Source organism: Mobula birostris, chromosome 7 (assembly GCF_030028105.1).
Source record: "Mobula birostris isolate sMobBir1 chromosome 7, sMobBir1.hap1, whole genome shotgun sequence".
Taxonomy (NCBI): domain Eukaryota; kingdom Metazoa; phylum Chordata; class Chondrichthyes; order Myliobatiformes; family Myliobatidae; genus Mobula; species Mobula birostris.
Window position 1 is genome coordinate 100,016,046 of NC_092376.1, and position 19,950 is coordinate 100,035,995.

At 42.1% G+C, this 19,950-nt stretch overlaps 1 protein-coding gene across 5 annotated transcripts in view; it reads right to left on the bottom strand.

The window, feature by feature from the left end:
- LOC140200777 (serine/threonine-protein kinase 32A-like) overlaps positions 1-19,950 on the bottom strand; it is a 329,027-nt gene that overhangs the window by 77,131 nt on the left and 231,946 nt on the right. The window lies entirely within an intron of this gene.

Genomic DNA, 19,950 nt, shown 5'->3' on the forward strand with positions numbered 1-19,950 from the left:
TCCACTATTCAATGAGATCAAGCTGATCTTTAAACTCAGTGAGACAAAGCATGTCGACGTACTCCAGAACTGCTCCTTACATAAAGTAAATAAATTGACACAGGTTATGTTCATTATTTTTACCTTTTTAAGAACTTTCTTACTTATTTTAATTTTACGGGAGTGTCACATACTTCGTAACCCTTGGAAGGGCATGAACTCAGGCTGGTGATCTCTGACCGGTGGATATGGTCCTTGCTTGCCTTCGCTCGGGTGGTCCCCATTGCAGCCTGTGATGCGTCCACGGCCTGTGAGTTCATATCTGGGAGGATTTGTATACATATCTACCATGTTCTTTTTTGAGTAGACTGTTCTAAACGAGGCTTCAGTGAAAACAGACAGTGGCAAGGTATGTACATTCCTTATTTCTTATTTTTTATTTAATTCTTGAGAGGATAAGGGGTATGTCTACAGGGCCAGTGTTCTGCTCTGGATGTCAGATATGGGATTTCTGGGAGACTTCCAGCCTCCTCGATGACACATCTGCACCAGGTGCACCGATTTGCAGCTCTTTAAAGACCATGTTAGGGAACTGGAGCTGCAGCTCAATGACCTTCGGCTCGTTAGGGGAAGAGAGGAGGTGAGAGACAGGAGCTACAGGGAGGTAGTCACCCGAAGGCTACAGCAGACAGATAAATGGGTGACTGTCAGGAGAGGGAAGGGAGAACATCAGATAGTGGAGAGCACTCCTGTGGTCGCCCCCCCCCCCCAACAATTAATCCATTCTTAGTACTGTTGGGGGGGGGGTGCAGGGAATGACCTACTTGGAGGAAGCAAAAGTGGCCATACCTCTGGCACTGAGTCTGGGTCTGTGGCTCAGAAAGGTAGGGAACTGAAGAGGATGGCAGCAGTAATAGGGGACTCTATAGTCAGAGGGACAGATGGTGATTCTATGGATACGAAATAGAAATACGGATGGTAGTTTGCCTCCCAGGTGCCAGGGTCCATGAGGTTTCTGAAAAGGGAGGATGAGCAGCTAGAGGTCGTGGTGCATATTGGTACCAACAACATAGGTAGAAAAATGGAGGAGGACCAGACAACAGAATACAGGGAGTTAGGAAGGAAGCTGAGAAACAGGACGTCAGGGGTAATAATCTTGGTATTGCTGCCTGTGCCACGTGACAGGGAGGAAAGGAATAGAATGAGGTGGCAGATAAATGTGTGGCTGAAGAATTGGAGCAGAGGGCAAGCATTCAGATTTCTGGATAACTGGGACCTCTTTTGGGACAAGTGTGACCTGTACAAAAGGGACAGGTTGCTTTTGAATCTGAAGGGGACCAATATTCTTGTGGGCAGGTTTATTAGAGCTGTTGGGAGTGGTTTAACCTAACATGACAGGGGGATGGGAACCAGCATGATAGAGCTGAGGATGAGCCAGCAGGTTTACACGTAGATGATGGGTGTAACATGATGTAACGAAGAACAAGCCAATGATTGGGTACAAATGCAGACAGAGCAAAGAGTTAAATTATACCAAAGAGACAAAATTCAAAAGGGCTAAGAATGAAGGAGTGAAGGTGCTGTATTTAAATGTGCAGAACGTTCAGAATAAGGTGGATGAACTTGTGGCACAATTACAGATTAGTTGGTATGATATTGTGGGCATCACTGAATCATGGCTGAAAGAAGGTCATAGTTGGGAGCTGAACATCAAAGGATATACTCTGTAACAAAAGGACAAGCAGGAAGGCGTAGGCAGTGGTGAGGCTCTGTTGGTAAGAAATGGAATTACATCTTTAGAAAGGGTAACAAAACTATTATAGAAATCACATATAGGCCTCCATATAGTAGCCAAGATGTGGAGTTGAGATTGCAGTTTGTTGGAAAAAGCATGTAATAACAGTAATGTCACAATTGTAATGGGCAACTTCAATATGCAAGGAGATTGGGAAAAACATGTTGGTGTTGGATTGCAAGAGAGGGAATTTGTTGAATGCCTATGAGACGGCTTTTTAGAGCAGCTTGTGCTCGAGCCTATCAGGGGAAAGACTATCTTAGATTGGCTGTTGTGTAATAACCCAGATCTTATAAGGGAGCTTAATGTAAAAGAACACTTAGGAGTCAGTGATCATTATGATTGAATTCATACTGCAATTTGAGAGGGGGAAGCATAAGTCACATGTATCAGTATTGCAATGGAATAAAGGGAATTACAGAGGCATGAGAGAGGAGCTTGCCCAGGTGGATTGGAGGAGGATACTGGCAGGGTTTATGACAGAGCAGAGGTGGCTGAAGTTTCTGGGAATAGTTCACAAAGCACAGGATAGATATGTCCCACAGAGGAAGAAGTCCTCAAGTGGCAGGGGCAGGCAACCGTGGCTGACAAGGGAAGTTAAGGACTACATAAAAGCCAAGGAAAGGGCAAACAAGGTAGCTAATGTGATTCCGAATTTGGATAATTGGGAAGCTTATAAAATCCAACAAAAGGCAACTAAAAAAGCTATAAGAAGGGAAAAGATGAAATATGAGGGCAAACTAGCCAATAATATAAAGCAGGATACCAGAAGTATTTTCAGGTATATAAAGAGTAAAAGGGAGGTGACAGTTGATATTGGACCACTGGAAAATGATGCTGGTGAGGTAGTAATGGGGGACAAAGAAATGGCAGATGATCTTAATGGGTACTTTGCATCTATCTTCACTGTGAAAGACACTAACAGTGTGCCAGTGGTCTGTGAGTGTCAGGGAGCGGGAGTGAGTGCCATTGCTATTACAAAGGAAAAAGTGCAAGGTAAACCCAAAGGTGTGCCTCAGGGATCTGTACTGGGTCCAATGTTGTTTGTCATATACATTAATGATCTGGATGATGGGGTGGTAAATTGGATGAGTAAGTATGCAGATGATACTAAGATAGGTGGAGTTGTGGATAATGAAGTAGGTTTCCAAAGCTTGCAGAGAGATTTAGGCTGGTTAGAAGAGTGGGCTGAAAGATGGCAGATGGAGTTTAATGCTGATAAATGTGAGGTGTTACATTTTGGTAGGACTAATCAAAATAGGACACACATGGTAAATGGTAGGGCATTGAAGAATGCAGCGGAACAGGGAGATCTAGGAATAATGGTGCATAGTTCCCTGAAGGTGGAATCTCATGTGGATAGGGTGGTGAAGAAAGCTTTTGGCATGCTGGCCTTTATAAATCAGAGCATTAAGTATAGGAGTTGGGATGTAATGTTGAAATTGTACAAGACATTGGTGAGGCCAAATTTGGAGTATTATGTACAGTTTTGGTCACCAAATTATAGGAAAGATGTCAACAAAATAGAGAGAGTACAGAGAAGATTTATGAGAATGTTATCTGGGTTTCATCATCTAAGTTACAGAGAAAGGTTGAACAAGTTGGGTCTTTATTCTTTGGAACGTAGAAGGTTGAGGGGGGACTTGATAGAGGTGTTTAAAATTATGAGGGGGATAGATAGAGTTGACGTGGATAGGCTTTTTCCATTGAGAGTAGGGGAGATTCAAACAAGAGGACATGAGTTGAGAGTTAAAGGGCAAAAGTTTAGGGGTAACATGAGGGGGAATTTCTTTACTCAGAGAGTGGTGGCTGTGTGGAACGAGCTTCCAGTGGAAGTGGTTGAGGCAGGTTCGATGTTGTCATTTAAAGTTAAATTGGACAACTATATGGATAGGAAAGGAATGGAGGGTTATGGCTGAGTGCAGGTCGGTGGGACTAGGTGAGAGTAAGGGTTCAGCACAGAGTAGAAGGGCCGAGATGGCCTGTTTCCGTGTTGTAATTGTTATATGGTTATATGGTCTTAAGGTAGTTAAGTCGGCTGGACCAGATAGACTACATCCCAGAGTCCTGAGAAAGGTTGCTAAAGAGATAATGGATGCATTGGTCATGATCTTTCAAGAATCACTTGATTCTGGCATGGTCCCACAGGATTGGAAAATTGCAAATGTCACTGAACTCTTTAAAAAGAGAGGAAGGCAAAAGAAATGAAATTACAAGCCAGTTAGCCTCACCTCAGTGGTTGGGAAAGTATTGCAATCTATTATTAAGGATGAGGTTTTGGGGTACTTGGAGACTAATAATTAAATAAGTCAAAGTCAGCATGGTTTCTGTAAAGGGAAGTCTTACCTGAGAAACCTGTTAGGGTTCTTCAAGGAAGTAACAATCAGGTTGGACAAAGGAGAGGCAGTGAATGTCATTTACTTGGATTTTCAGAAGGCATTTGATAAGGTGCCACACATGAGGGTGCTTAACAAGATAAATTCCTATGGCAGTACAGGAGAGATACTGGCATGGATAGGGGAATGGCTGACAGGCAGGAGGCAGCAAGTGAGAATAAAGAGGGCCTCTTCAGGTTGGCTGCCGGTGACTAGTGGTGTTCCTCAGGGGTCAGTATTGGGACCGTTAATTTTCACATTGTTTTAGACAATGGAATTGACGGCTTTCTGGCCGTGTTTGCAGGTAATACAGAGATAGTTGGACGGGTAGGTAATGCTGAGGAAGCAATGCGATTGCAGCAGGACTTAGGCAAATTGGAAGAATGGGCAAGAAAAGTGGCAGATGGAATACAGAGTTGGGAAATGCATTTTGGTAAAAGGAACAATAGTGCAAGCTATTATCTAAATGGGAAGAAGGTTCAAACATCAGAGGTGCAAAGGGACTTGGGAGTCCTCATGCAAGACTCCCAGCAGATTAACTTGCAGGTTGTGTCTGTGGTAAAGAACGCAAATGCAAATGTTGGCATTTATTTCAAGGGGAATAGAATATAAAAGCAAAGAGATAATGCTGAGGTTTTATAAGACACTGGTCAGGCTGCACTTGGAGTATTGTCAACAGTTTTGGGCTACGTAACCCAGAAAGAATGTACTGCCATTGGGGAGAGTCCAGGGGAGGTGCATGAGGATGATTCCAGGAATGAAGGGGTTAACATATGAGGAGCATTTGGCATCTTTGGGCCTGTACTCACTGGAATTTAGAAGAGTGCAGGTGAATTTCATTGAAACCTACTGAATGTTTAAAGGACTAGACAGTGTGGATGTGGAGAGGATGGTTCCTTTGGTGGGAGTATCCAGAACTAAAGAGCACAGAAATCTACAGCATTACAGGCCCTTCGGCTCACAATGTTCTGCCGACCATGTAACCTACTCCAGAAACTCCCTAGAATTACCCTACCGCATAGCTCTTGATTTTGCTAAGCTCTATGTACCTATCTAAGAGTCTCTTAAAAGATCTTATAGTATCCGCCTCTACCACCATTGCTGGTAGTGCATTCAATGCACCCACCACTCTCTATGTGAAAAGCTTACCTCTGACATCCCCCTTGTACCTATTTCCAAGCACCTTAAAACTATGCCCCCTTGTGTTAGCCATTTCAGCCCTGGGAAGAAGCCTCTGGCTATTCACTTGATCAATGCCTCTCATCATCTTATACACCTCTATAAGGTCACCTCTCATCCTCCATCACTCCAAGTAGAAAAGGCCAAGTTCACTCAACCTATTCGCATAATGTACGCTCTCCAATCCAGGCAACAGCCTTGTAAATCTCCTCTGCACTCTTTCTATAGTATCCACATCCTTCTGTAGTGAGGTGGCCAGAACTGAATGCAGTACTCCAAGTGGGGTCTAACTAAGGTCTTATATAGCTTTAACATTACCTCAGAGCTCTTGAGCTCAATCCCACAGTTGATAAAGGCCATCACACTGTACACCTTTTTAAAAACACTGTCAACCTGCATAGCAACTTCAAGTGTCCTATGGACACAGACCCCAAGATCTCACTGATCCTCCACACTGCCAAGAGTCTTACTATTAATATTATATTCTATCTTCAAGTTTGACCTACTGAAATGAACCACTTCACACTTCTCTGGGTTGAACTTCATCTGCCACTTCTCAGCCCAGTTCTGCATCCTCTCACTGTCCTCCTGTAGCCTCTGACAACCCTCCAGACTATCCACAACACCCCCAACCTTTGTGTTATCAGCAAACTTACTAACCCACCCTCATACTTCCTCATCCAGGCATTTATAAAAATCACAAAGAGGAGGGGTTCCAGAACAGATCCCTGTGGAATATCACTGGTCACCATACTCCATATAGGATACAAACTGTCTTTAATCCCATTTGCCTTCTGTTGGCAAGCTAGCTCTGGATCCGCAAAGCAAGGTCTCCTTGGATCCCATGCCTCCTTACTTTCTGAATGAGCCCGGCATGGGGAACTTTATCAAATGCCTTACCAAAATCCATGTACTCTACACCCAATGCTCTACCTTCATCAATATGTTTTATTACCGCCTCAAAGGATTCAATTTGGTAAGGCATGACCTGCCCTTGACAAAGCCGTGCTGACTATCCCTAATCAGATTTTCTCTCTCCAAATGCTCATAAAACCATAAATTCTGGTTAGTGTCATACTTGAAGGTACCTAAAAAAGTCATTATGTTCTAGGCCATGTTTGTCCTGCAGTGATTGAAAACTTCGTAATGCACTTTTATGTGTGAATGAGTGGTAGGTTGTCAGACCTTTCTTTATCCATAGTTCAAATCTTTTATCTCCTCTACTGGGAAAGAATTTGGTATCATAAGCACACCACCTGAAAAATTTTAACATGTTGTAGATTCCACATGAATTAGCCACCTTCTGCCATACTTTTAGTGTGAGATTTATCCAGCTGTTTTTAATATTTTCCAATTGGGCCATTAATCCTTTGTCCGCAATTGAGACCTGTAGAGGAAAACTGTCAATAAATCCAAATTCTGTTTTCTTAGGTCTAAAAAGTCATTTCTCTTAATTAATCTGTACTCTCTGTACATTCGCGTCTAAATACTTGAAGCTTTTCTTCCTTTTTATGTCTCGACCATATTGCTATCATTCAAGTCATTCCATCTAGATTATTTTCAATTATCAACTTTCATTTTACCTTCAAGTACGATTTAACCCTTTTCAGACATTTCTCAATTATTCTACACTCTCTGTACGTTTGTGTCTGAATACTTGATGCTTTTCCTTGTAGTTTGACACCCTGGTTCGTGTGGAGCGTCCTCGCCACAATGGCTGTCACGACTTCTGTCGAATCCTCTCCAGTAGCGACTCCGGTTGGGTGATAACTTTAATAGGTAGTCCCCGGTCCGCCAGGTCCAACGTTGTCTCTTCCTCTGTAGCGTAGGTTTTTGTCCCTCCATCATAAAAGACTCTTAGCTGAGCTGGAATTAGGGTCTGGAATCTGATGTTGTTTTCCTTCGGTACCCTCCGTGCTTCCGTGTATTCCTTCCGTCTGGCAAGGATCCCTGGTACATAATCGTGGTCAAAGCTGATTTTACAGTTGTTCCACATAAAGCCTTTCTTTTGCCATGCCAGTTTAAGCACTTCTTCCTTCGTTCTGTAGCTGAGAAATCTGACTTGAATCGATCTGGGCTGGGCGCCTGCCGGAGACTGCAGTGCTAACGCCTAGTGGGCCCTTTCCATCTGTAGGTCTTTTTGCGTCTGGTATGTCAAGGTTCTCTCTAAGCAGCTTCTCCATGAAGGGAATCACCAGTCCTAGTTTACCTTGTTACGCACCCTGTAACTGTGTTCCCAAACCAGCAGAAATGGACCACTCATTGGAGTCTGGATTACTAGGAACTAATGAAGTTTTATTAAAGTAATAAGTAACACAGTACTCTAATCGTAAGGATATAAATGCAACAGGTTAGCAATGATAATACACACATGTACACAAAACTAGGGTGATAGGGATCAACCAAGCTCTATCGCAGTCTAGGGGTAAAATGATCAGTCTTAAGTGATGCAGAGTTCAGTTCAGTTTAGTACAGTTCGCAGTAATCTCTGTTGTGCCGTTGGAGAGAGAGAGAGGGAGGGGGATGCAATTTGATTCAGGCAGACCTTTGGTGTCTTCGCAGTTGGTTTCGGGTGGACCCTTTTATGTCTTCTATCCCGCTGTGGTCACTGACTGTGACCCCTCTGTTCTGGATACGATCGGTCTTCCGTGGTGAACCCGGCACCCAGGCAAGGGCGGACACACACACCAGGTTCCCACCGATCATACCTTTACACCCTGTGAGCCTATGGTCGGTTCCCGCGAATCGGACCTCCAAACTCCATCAACTTGTGGGGGCACACCGCTCTTTCCAGGGTCTCGTTATCTCGTGATCTCGTGGTGTGTGTCGTGCCTTAGCGAACCTGCTCTTTTTATCCCCCTGCTGGGGTATCACCTGTCCATCAAACTTCAAACAGTTCAGGTTCAAAGTAACCGGTCTGTCAATATTCTGAATTGTGTTTCTTTTCCGTTAATCCCTCTCTCCTCTCTTATTAGCATTTTGAATATTTCTCCATTTTTTCTCTTATCTCTCCAATTAGCATTAATCGTTCGATAGCTTGGTTTGGCGTCACAACCTTCAGCTCCTTCGGGAACCCTGTAGATCCTCACATTTTCCCTTCTTGAGCGGCCTTCTTGGTCTATTAGCTTCCACTGGAGCTGCTCTCGTAGCTTTAGCATTTCTGCTATCACTTACTCTGCGTTTTGCAGCCTCTCCTCAGTCCCTACAATCTTCGCTTCGGCTTCATCTAACTTCAAATTAGATTTTACTATTTCTCCTTTAATATCTTCCAGCTGTATGTTGTTATCTTGTTGGAAATCACGAATCTCTCTGAGAATCAAAGTCAGGTTCACCAACTCTTCCTCATTATCTCCGTCCTGGCTAACGGTGGGGAAGCTAGCCCCCTTGTGTTGCTGTGACTCGTTGTATTTATCAGCATTCTGAGCGGACTTTTTATTCTTATACCTAGACGTCATCTTTGCCCCTGATATAGTTCATGATATAGTTATACGATACTAAATATTTGTCTAATTTCGGCTTTGGAGAAGTTTACATTCTTTTTTGTTGACAGACCTTTCCCTACACTGCCATTCCCTTGGTGACCCATGTCCTCCAGCCCCTCCTAATTTCATTCTTGAGCTCCTTCCTGGCACCCTTGTAAACTAACTGTACCTAGTTTCTTGTAACTTTTCCAAGCTTTTCCTTTCTTCTTAACTAGCTTTTCTGTATCCTTTGTACACCATGGTTTTTTTTTTCACGTTACCATCCTTTCCCTGTCTCAATGGAACATACCTACGCAGAACTCCATGCAAATATTCCCTGAAAATTTGCCACATTTCTGATGTGCATTTCCCTGAGAACATCTGCTCCCAATTCAGTTTCCCAAGTTCCTGCCTAATAGCATCATATTTCCCCCTACCCCAATTAAATGTTTTCCCAAATTGTCTGCTCCCACCTTTCTCCAGCGCTATGGTAAAGGAGATAGAGTTGTGATCACTAACTCCAAAAGTACGTCCAAAATGATATCATATCTGTTAAATAGGGGCCGTGGACAATTCTGATTTGATGGAGAATGGACGTGAAAGCACAGAGGAACATCTGGAGAAATTTCTGAAACGTCCGTTCACTGCTGTCGTTACTGTGTGGTCATGAATATTTTGGAGGGTAGGCCTCAAAGTCCCCGGCCTTGCCTGCTTTTGGCGACCGAGAAAGAGGTCGAATTGCTCGGACAGAGATGGCGATCAGCACTCGGTGCCGGAGAGCTGATCAGAGCTTGAAGTTTTCGGATGACTCAGAGTTGGATTGTGGTCGGCATGGCAGGGAGAGTTTTCTTCCTTCTCCCGTCTGCGTGAGATGTGGGACATTTGAGAAACTTTGAACTTTACTGTGCTCACGGACTTCTTCATCAAGTTATGGTATTGTGCACTGTTGTAACTATATGTTATAATTATGTGGTTTTGTCAGTTTTTTCAGTCTTGGGTCTGTCCTGCGTTTTGTGATATCACACTGGAGGAATTAATGTATCATTTCTTAATGCATGCATTACTAAATGACAATAAAAGAGGACTACGTGTATTCATAATCATAAAAAAAATCATAAATTGTACAGCATCAAAATTGAGGTATGACTTTTTAGAAGACAGGTAAGGAGAAATATCTTTAGCCAGAGAGTAGTGAATCTGTGGAATGCTCTGCCACAGACTGCGGTGGAGGCCAAGTCCTTGGGTATACTTAAAGTGGAAGTTGACAGTTTCCTGATCAGTCAGGGCATCAAAGGATATGATGAGAAGGCAGGTGTATGGGGTTGAGTGTGGTCTGGGATCAGCCATAATGGAATGGCAGAACAGACTCGATGGGCTGAATGGCCTAATTCTGTTCCTATGACTTATGGTCTAATACTTTCAAGAGGGGAGTTAAGTAAAATGCAGAATGATCATTTTGTATTCCACTGTTTTATATCTGATTGGAACTTCCCACAAACTCACCACTGCAGAACCAGAAACGGCAACATCCCTAAAACATTTCCTGGAATAATCCTTACATGATAGTAATAGGGCTGGAAACAGCAACTGTTAAAACATAGAAAACCTACAGCACAATACAGGCCCTTCGGCCCACAAAGTTGTGCCTACTTTAGAAATTACTAGGCTTACCTATAGCCCTCTATTTTACTAAGCTCCATGTTTCTATCTAAATGTCCCTTAAAAGACCCTATCGTATCCGCCTCCACCACCGTTGCCGGCAGCCCATTCCACACACTCACCACTCTCTAAGTAAAAAATTTACCCCTGACATCTCTCTACCTACTCCCCAGCACCTTAAACCTGTGTCCTCTTGTGGCAACTATTTCAGTTCTGGGAAAAAGCCTCTGGCTATCCACACAATCAATGCCTCTCATCACCTTATACAACTCTATCAGGTCACCTCTCATCCTCCGTTGCTCCAAGGAGAAAAGGCCGAGTTCACTCAACCTATTCTCATAAAGCATGCTCCCCAATCCAGGCAACATCCTTGTAAATCTCCTCTGCACCCTTTCTATGGCTTCCACGTCCTTCCTGTGGTGAGGCGACCAGAACTGAGCACAGTACTCCAATTGGGGTCTGACCAGGGTCTGACCATAGCTGCAACATTACCTCTGAGCTCCTAAACTCTATTCCACAATTGATGAAAGCCAATACACCATAAGACCGTAAGACAAGGGAGCAGAAATCGGCCATTCGGCCCATCAAGTCTGCTCCGCCATTACACTGTACGCCTTCTTAACCACAGAGTCAACCTGTGCAGCTGCTTTGAGCGTCCTATGGACTCGGACCCCAAGATCCCTCTGATCCTCCACACTGCCAAGAGTCTTACCATTAATACTATATTCTGCCATCATATTTGACCTACCAAAATGAACCATTTCACACTTATCTGGGTTGACCTCCATCTGCCACTTCTCAGCCCAGTTTTGCACCCTATCAATGTCCTGCTGTAAACTCTGACAGCCCTCCACACTATCCACAACACCTCCAACCTTTGTGTCATCAGCAAACTTACTAAATTACCTTCACTTCCTCATCCAGGTCATTTATAAAAATCACGAAGAGTAGGGGTCCCAGAACAGATCCCTGAGGCACACCACTGGTCACAGACCTTCATGCAGAATATGACCCATCTACAACCACTCTTTGCCTTCTGTGGGCAAGCTAGTTCTGGATCCACAAAGCAAGGTTCCCTTGGATCCCATGCCTCCTTAATTTCTCAATAAGCCTGGCATGGGGTACCTTATCAAATGCCTTGCTGAAATCTATATACAGTACACTACATCTACTGCTCTTTCTTCATCAATGTGTTTAGTCACATCCTCAAAAAATTTAATCAGGCTTGTAAGGCACGACCTGCCCTTGACAAAGCCATGCTGACTACTCCTAATCACATTATACCTCTCCAAATGTTCAAAAATCCTGCTTCTCAGGATCTTCTCCATCAACTTACCAACCACTGAGATAAGACTCACTGGTCTATCTTTCTTGAATAAAGGAACAATATTCGCAACCCTGCGATCCTCCAGAACCTCTTCCATCCCCATTGATGATTCAAAGATCATCACCAGAGGCTCAGCAATCTCTTCCCTCGCCTCCCACAGTAGCCCGGGGTACATCTCATCTGGTCCTGGCGACTTATCCAACTTGATGTTTTCCAAAAGCTCCAGTACATCCTCTTTCTTAATATCTACATGCTCAAGCTTTTCAGTCTGCTGAAGGTCATCACTACAATCACCAAGACCCTTTTCCATAGCGAATACTGAAGTAAAGTATTCATTAAGTACCTCTGCTATATCCTCCAGTTCCATACACACTTTCCCACTGTCACACTTGATAGGTCCTATTCTTTCATGTCTTATTCTCTTGCTCTTCACATACTCATAGAATGCCTTGGGGTTTTCCTTAATCCTGCCCGCCAAGGCCTTCTCATAGCCCCTTCTGGCTCTCCTAATTTCCTTCTTAAACTCCTTCCTATTAGCCTTATAATCTTCTAGATCTCTAACATTACCTAGTTCTCTCAATCTTTTGTCTGAATACAGTAACAACTTCAAAACAAAGTATCAGCTTGGGTTTTCTGGCAGTCAATTTAGAAAATCAGGATGATGAGGGGTTTTGCTGCGACTGGATTTCAAAACCAGATGTTTAGGAACTGTTTGAACTTTCTTTCCATATTCCACTCTTTGTTCTAATGGATGTTTATCCATAGGTTACATTCACCTTGCAGGATGACACTGAGGTGGAACACAGGCCATGGACACATCACAGGCAGCATTGGGAACTATCTGAGTGAAGGCAGAGAAGGACCTTATCCAATGGGTACAAAGTATGTGACACTCTCATAACACTACAATAAGTAAGAATGGCCTTAAAAATAATAATAACTAATATAACCTGGCATGTCAACTTATTCTCTTCATGTGGAGAGCAATTCTGGAGTACTTTCTCATGCTTACCTCAGTGTAAGATTTACTTTGTTTAGTTAATATTCTTTGAGTTATAAACTATTACATTTTATCCACAGGTATCTAAGGTAGTGTGCAACAGCATCTGCATAGCTTATTTGCAATGTACAAATTAACTTCCATCACATCACATGTTAAGAGAATTAAGGGATATTCGGGTGGATACAGGAAATGGGGCTATAATCTCCTATAATCCTATAAAAGATCAGCTATAATCTCACTGAATACTGCAGTAGACAAAAGTGGAATAGTGTTTGCAGGGGCAGGGGACAAAGGTTTTCAAGGCCACACACAGGCACAAATACATAACCACACTTTCTAACAATAAACTCTATGCATGCTCTGCCTTAAAACAATTTTCCTTTTTTTTGTAATTTATTTTTTATTCTATTTCATCATCAAACAAAAATTTCCATAAGATGTATTTCAGATACTGTGTATATATATATATATATATATATATATATATATATATATATATCTATCATATAATCATATTTGTCACAAATCTCCACATAATATTTTTCTGAGGTATACATTTATAGAAAGGAGAGGAAAGAGAGAACAATAGAAGGAAGAAAACTATGAGAGTAAGGAGTGATCTTTTTTTTTAATAACATATTCATTGACTTGTGAGAATAAAATCAGGCCTATGAGGTATTATGTAGTTAAAACTATTTTTTCCCAGTATGAATCACATTGTTCCAACTTATGATTAACAGAAGCTGTTATCTTCTCCATTTTGTAAATGCCCATTGTAATTTCCATTCATATATTTAAAGTTGGGCTCTCCTGATATAACCATTTCCTGGTAAGAGTCTTTTTGCCAGCCACCAGCAGTATATTCATTAAATATTTATCTTTTTTGAAGCATTCTTGAGGTATAAACCCAAAATATATGGTCTTACTTTCTAATGGTATTTCACATCTAAAGATGTTTTGTAGGGTATTGTGCATCCCACTCCAATAGTCTTTGATAATGGGGCATTCCCAGAAAATATGATAATGGTTTGCATTTTGATTTCCACAATTTCTCCAGCAAACAGGGAGTTACTACCATGATGGGATTTCTGAGAGGGTGTAATAAAATATCTTATCAAGTTTTTCCACCCGAACACCCTCCATTTCTGTGAACTGGTACACTTCCATTGATACCTCCATATTATTGTCCAGTCTTCCTAGATATCATTATCCCTTCTTCCTTCTTCCATTTTGTTTTAATGTGTGAAGTCGAATGTGTTTTAAGATTTGACAAACCCTTAAAAACGCTTGAAATTATTCTACTACCATTGTCTGAATTATATGCTTTTCTAAATAGCTCTATCAGACATGTACTTGCCTTGGTTACGTTTTTAACTGTCCTATTAACATACTGTTGCATCTGTAAATACCGGTAAAAGTCTTGTTTTTCTAATAAGTGTTTCTCTTTGAGCATTTCAAAACTGAACAGTGTTCCTTCTTTCATTATATTGTAAATAGCTGTTATTCCTTTAGCTGTCCGTCCTTAAATCTAGCATCCAGTTTATTCGGTGTAAAATCCGAGTCATATGCAAACCATTTAAGAATTGCAATGTCTCTCTCTATATTCTTTTATAATAGTTTTCCATATTTTAAGAGTCCATTTCACCCACAAGTTATTAATAGTATTTATGTAATCTTGTAGGTTGTTATCATCCAAAATTGCCTGTCTGGGGATGGAAAGTATCCTCTCCTCAATGTTTTTCCATTGAGCACCATATGATGGGTTGCACCAGCATATCACAGCTCTCAACTGTGCTGCAAAATAATAATCTCTAAGAGAAGGTAGGCCCCATCCTCCTTTTTCTTGGCTAATTGCAAAGTTTTGAGACGAACCCTGGGCCTTTTACCTTGCCATATATATCTTGATAGCATCTTGTTCCATTCATTGAATTGATTTTGGTTAATCCGTATTGGTAGGGTCTCAAAGAGATATAGTAGTCTGGGCAGTATATTCATTTTAATAGATTCAATCCTTGAACTGAGACCAAGAAAAGGAATTAGGTTCCATCTTGTTATATCTTCCTTAATTTTTTTATATATATATATATATATATAGGCTGATAATTTCATTCTGATAATTTTGCCAAATCTTTTGGCATAAAGATGCCCAAATATTTGACGGACCCTGTTTGCTATGCCAAAGGATATCTACTTTCAATTTCTCTTGGTGGGCTATAGTTATATGAAAGTAGTTGGTCTTGTTGATCTTGTATCCTGATAATTGGCCATATTGTTCAAAGGATTGCATCAATTTAGTTAAAGAGTATGTTGGTTGCCCTGGATTAGATTAGATTAGATTATGAGGATACGCAGTCCTCTTTTATTGTCATTTAGTAATGCATGCATTAAGAAATGATACAATATTCCTCCGGTGTGATATCACAAAAACACAGGACAGACCAAGACTGAAAAACTAACAAAAACCACATAATTATAACATATAGTTAGTGCAACAATACCATAACTTGATGAAGAACAGACCATGGCACAGTAAAAAAAGTTCAAAGTCTCTTGAATGTCCCAAATCTCACAGAGACGGGAGAACGAAGAAAACTCTCCCTGCCATGCCTGACCACAGTCCAACTCTGAGTCGTCCGAAAACTTCGAGCCTCCGATCAGCCCCCTGATACTGAGTACCGAGCACCATCTCTATCCGAACGATTCGACCTTAGCCTCGGTCGCCAGCAGCAGGCAAAGCCGGGGATTTTGGGGCCTTCCCTCCGGAAGATTCTCGGTCGCCCAGTAACAGTGGCAGCGAACCGGCGTTTCAGAAATTTCTCCAGATGTTCCTCTGTGCTTTCACGTCTGTCTCCATCAAACCAGAATTGTCCACGGCCCCTATTTAACGGATACGATATCATTTTCACTGGAGAGCTGCGCGCGCGCATTGCGCTGCCATCTTCTCCTCCCGCCATATAGGTCAAAATGTCATCCGCGTAACAGGCCAATTTATGTTCTGTCCCTTTAATAGTAATTCCCCTGATATCTTCATTTTGTCTGATGTATTGAGCTAATGGTTCCAGATATAATGCGAAGAGTAGCGGTGACCATGCACAACCTTGTCTCGTGCCCCTTTCTATGGTAAAACTATTAGATAAATATCCATTGATTTTAATCCTGGCCGTAGGATTGTTGTATAGTGCCTGTACAGTTTTAATAATTGTCATGTAGACCAAATCTATGTAAAACTCTATATACAAAATTCCAAATAACCGAATCAAATGCCTTTTCAGCGTCCACGCTTATTACTATTGCTTCAATTTCATTTTTTAAAATACGATCCATAATGTGAAGTGTCCTTCATATATTGTCTTATGTTTGGCGTTGTTGTATAAAACCTGTCTGATCATTATGTATCAGTGTTGGTAAAAACTCTTCTAATCGTTTGGCCATGATGGAGGTAAATATTCTATAATCCACATTAAGAACAAATATTGGTCTAAATGACCCACATTCCATTTTATCCTTGCCTTCTTTCGGTATAACTAGTAAAATCTCTTCCTAGCTCTTCTTTCAGTTAGTCCTGACGAAGGGCCTCAGCCCGAAACGTCGACTGTACCTCTTCCTAGAGATGCTGCCTGGCCTGCTGCTTTCACCAGCAACTTTGATGTGTGTTGCTTGAATTTCCAGCATCTGCAGATTTCCTCGTGTTGTCCCTGATCAGACCATGTTTCTCTAAATGCCCATAGATCCTATCTCTAAGAATCTTTTCCAACAGCTTTCCCACCACAGACGTAAGGCTCACTGGTCTATAATTACCCAGACTATCCATACCACCTTTTTTTGAACAAGGGGACAACATTCGCCTCCCTCCAATCCTCCGGTACTGTTCCCGTGGACCACGAGGACATAAAGATCGTAGCCAGAGTCTCAGCAATCTCTTCCCTCACCTCATAGAGCAGCCTGGGGAATATTCTGTCAGGCCCCGTGCTCTTATCCGTGCTAATGTATTTTAACAACTCCAACACCTCCTCTCCCTTAATATCAACATGCTCCAGAACATCCCCTCACTCATATTGTCCTCACCGTCACCAAGTTCCCTCTCATTGGTGAATACCAAAGAGAAGTATTCATTGAGGTGCTCGCTCACTTCCACAGCCTGCAGGCACATCTTCCCACTTTTATCTCTAATCGGTCCTACCTTCACTCTTGTCATCCTTTTGTTCTTCACATAATTGAAGAATGCCTTGGAGTTTTCCTTTACCCTACTCGTCAAGGCCTTCTCATGCTCCCTTATTGCTCCTCTCAGCCCCTTCTTAAGCTCCTTTCTTATTATGTCTCCCCTTTCGCTGTGAAATGGGGACACCTCTTTTTCCCTTATTAGGGTGAGAGAGAGAGCCTGTGGTATGTCAAATTACTGGGTAAACAAGTAGTCTTTGGGTCCTGCAAGTCTGTGTCTTATTGATGCTTTGCAGCACGCTTGAGTGCTTGATGGGGTGGAGGGGTGGGGGCGCCAATGCTTTTTTGCTGATGGGGGAGGTCGTTGCCTTGCTGCTACTTTTGCATGGGAGGTGGGACGGGTGCTGGGGTTCTAATGTCTAACTGTCATTCATTCTTTGGGGCAGTCTTCTGTTTTGTGGATGTTTGCGAAGAAAATGAATTTCAGGATGTGCATCGTATACATTTCTCTGACATTAAATGTACCTATTGAACCTATTGTTTCTTGGAGGATACAATTACAAGATCAAATTCAGGAGGTCAACTAATCATTGAAACGCTAAGGAATTGTCCAGTTTATCCTTGGAAAAGGAAATAGCTGGAAAAATTTACAAGAGAGAACACTCCTCTTGACGTATTCCAACTTACGTAAATCAGAAGTCTCCTTAATATGACTCAGATGATGCAAAGGAAAACCAGAAAGGACCCCATACTGTTCCAAGTCTACATTGCTACCAGAATGGTTGGAATGTGCAGCAGAAATGCCAGTTACTCCATCTTTACCAGCGTCGGGATGAACTTGCCCTTGACAGGAGCTGCCTTATGTGGGGATTGAGATTTGTTGTACCATCCAAGCTGAGAGCTAAATTGTTGGAGGAGCTACCTGCTGGTCATCTAGATGTGGTCAGAATGAAAGTGTTGGCTCAAAGCTTTGTCTGGTGGCCTGGGATTGATCAGCAGACTGGGCAGCTTGTCATGCATTATTTGGGATGCTAACACATCCAGAAGATGCCAAAAGCAGCATCTCTCCATCCCTGAGAATAGTCTGTATTGCCCTGGCAGAGGATTCATGTGAATTTTGCTGGACCATTCACGGGCACAAATTTCTTGGTCGTAGTGGATGCAGCTACAAAATTGTCAGGAGTGTTCCTAATAGTCTCTTCCACAGTCACATACATTAAGGGTTGAGAAGCCGCTTCACAAGGACTGGTATTCCAGAACACTTCATCAGATAATGGACTACAGTTTATTATGAAACAATTTCAGTCATTTCTGAAAATGAAAGAAATAAGACATACTACATCTACACTGTACCATCCAGCTACAAATGGCTTGGTGGTACGTTTTATCCAGAGTCTATATCATGAGCAATGTCAGCAGAACACACTACACCTACACTGAATCAGAAGCTCACCAAATTCCTCCTTGCGTATCGCAATACAGCACACTCCACAACCAACAATTCACCAGCTTTGTTCTCATATTTTCTCAACTGGGTGCTCTGGCCTGCTGTTCAGTTGAGTAAAGGTCCAAGATACAGCAAAAGCTTGGAGTGCTGATCTAGCTGTAGAAGGCTGAACTTGTGAATATGATAACAATATTCGCCTGGACTGTTACAAACAAGATATAGTTTGCCATCTTGAGTGGGCTGGAAGTTGGCAGTTGCCCTCACATGTACATGTTTAAAGAGCTTTTCATGACTTAAATACTTTAATCAGGAATATAGGGAATTCTGAGTACAAGGCTGAACTGGGGGGATATGTCAAATTATCTCTGAGTATGGCTGCGAGGGTCAGAAAGAGCTACGCTTGATGACATTACAGGAGAAAGACACAGATATTATCTGATCAGGAGCAAGTCAGCTCTGCAAGTTTGTGCTGATCTTCACCACTACACAACACATAGAGGACATCTGGAGAAAAGGTTAGACATGCTAAGTGCAGGACTTTGGATACAAGGTGCAAAGTGCTGGAAAGCATTAAGCATGCCAAAGACAAAGGATTAAAACAAATTCAATGCAAAGGGCTGAAGGAGATGGAAGGAGTTTGGTAAGAGTTATCTGTGCCATGTGCCAGAGGCAAAAGGCTGGATGGCTGGTGTAGGAGTGTCTGCTGTGCAAGATCCAGAAACACTGAGGAGGGTGGGGAGTGGTGTGCATCACATCCCTCGTCAAAACAACGTGTATGCTCTGATATTCACTGTTCCTTCCCCAGGAGAGTTTCCTTTATTGTTTGCTGTGGAGCACCTTTTCATTTCTCAAAATGAAAACAGGCATTATGAAAAGACTAGAAAGCAAAATTAATTTCAGCCAAAGCAATGTTATCAAGTGAAAATTCTTTCAAATTCTGCTGGTATTATTCGGCTTTTGAAAATGCATAGGGTGACTTGACTGTCAGACTGAACGAATATAGTGGTATTGTATATGGAAAATGGTTATTGAAGCTATTTTTCAAAATTTCAAAGCCACATTCACCATTGACACACAGGACTTGATAGGCAAAGCAACGACTTGCATGTCTAAGATTCTTTCTGGTTGTGACTAAAACTTAACATCAGCTGGTTGCTGACACAAAGTTGATCATTCTCTCATATGCCTTATGTGGCCTGTGAGGCTGAATGGATGGCGATTTGCTCAGCCAGTCTATTCCATAATCCCATTCCACAGACCCAAACATTAATACCTTCTGACACTTCAATGAAGTATGAGCAAATTCTGAACATCAAGATCAGTCAACTGCCTCTCTATATTATGCTTCACAATATTTACCATATTCAGTAGAAAACAATTCAGATTTTATTTAGAACTTCCCTATTTCCACCTTTAGTGCCATGAGTTTGTGAAGAAAGTGTTGTGTATACCATGAGTGGGCAAGCACCTTGCATTGAGTATTCACATGAACAGCTTTATGCAAAATGCAAGCAGTATCTTGGAGTGCAGAACACATCAGTGGGAGCAATGATTTGGAATCACTGTG